Genomic DNA, 1,138 nt, shown 5'->3' with positions numbered 1-1,138 from the left:
TTACTACTGATTTTTATCTTTTTTTACCGTATTTTATTTCTTTGTTTGCCTTGTTTCTTTTTTTGTTTCATATTGGATCCATGTACTAAAACCTATTTAGTTGGGATAAGGTTATGATTGTTGTTATCGTTATTCTATTGACTATTCAAGCTATTGCAAAATATATTGTGAAGAGAGAGAATGAATTTCATAATACTATCAGGGGGTGTGAGTTATGGAAGTATATTTGATCTTTTACCAATTCATCCTAAATTTAGACTTTTTTATGGGAGGTCTTGATGGGACTTTATACTAAATTAAAGTTATCGAAATCTATGGATATTAATGTGCTTTGTACTAAATTAAAATTATCGAAATCTATGGATATCAATGTGCTTTGAAGTCATTTTAATAAGGAAATTGAATCTGATTTGCATATATTATTATCATGTGACATAAGGTCCATTGGACCTTGATCTAGTTGTAATTATTCATGAAAAAACTATTTAATTAATAGTTTTAATTATATTTTCATGATCACTTGACCACATATTGTGATAATCTTTGATTACAGGGTTTTCAAGAGATATGTGCAGATTTGATGTTAAATGAATGGAGATAATGCATGGACAAAGAATCAAGGCAAAGTTAAAATTTTCAAAAGAGAGAAAGAAAAAAAATAATAATAATAAATAAATAAAATAAAAAATTGAGAAGGAGAGAGAAACCCCACGGTTTCTCCTTCTTTCCCCCTTTCACACGTCATTCCCTTCTTCCCTCTCCTACTTTCTCTCCTCCTCCTTTTCCTACTTTCTCTCATCTTTTTCTCTCTTTGTCCATATTAGATTAGGATATCTCTCTCTCCCTCTCTCTCCTAATAGATTTCTCCCTCTCTCTTTCTCTCTTTTTATTTTTTTTTCCCTACTTTCTCTAACAGTTGTTTCTCTTTTCACCCACGTTTGCATCTTCCACGTTTGCATCTTTCTTTCTCTCCTAATGTCTCTCTTAAGCCTAAACTCTCTCCACCGTCTCACGCAGCCTCTCTCCTTCTCTTTTCTTTAATTACTGAACCCATCTCTCTCTCTCTCTCTCTCTCTCTCTCTCTCTACTAGCCCCTAAATCTTTTCATATTTTATCTCTCCCTCCTCCTTTTTCTCTT

This window comes from Macadamia integrifolia, chromosome 14 (genome assembly GCF_013358625.1).
Source record: "Macadamia integrifolia cultivar HAES 741 chromosome 14, SCU_Mint_v3, whole genome shotgun sequence".
In the NCBI taxonomy this organism is placed as follows: Eukaryota; Viridiplantae; Streptophyta; class Magnoliopsida; order Proteales; family Proteaceae; genus Macadamia; species Macadamia integrifolia.
Note: the sequence above shows the minus strand (reverse complement) of the source record.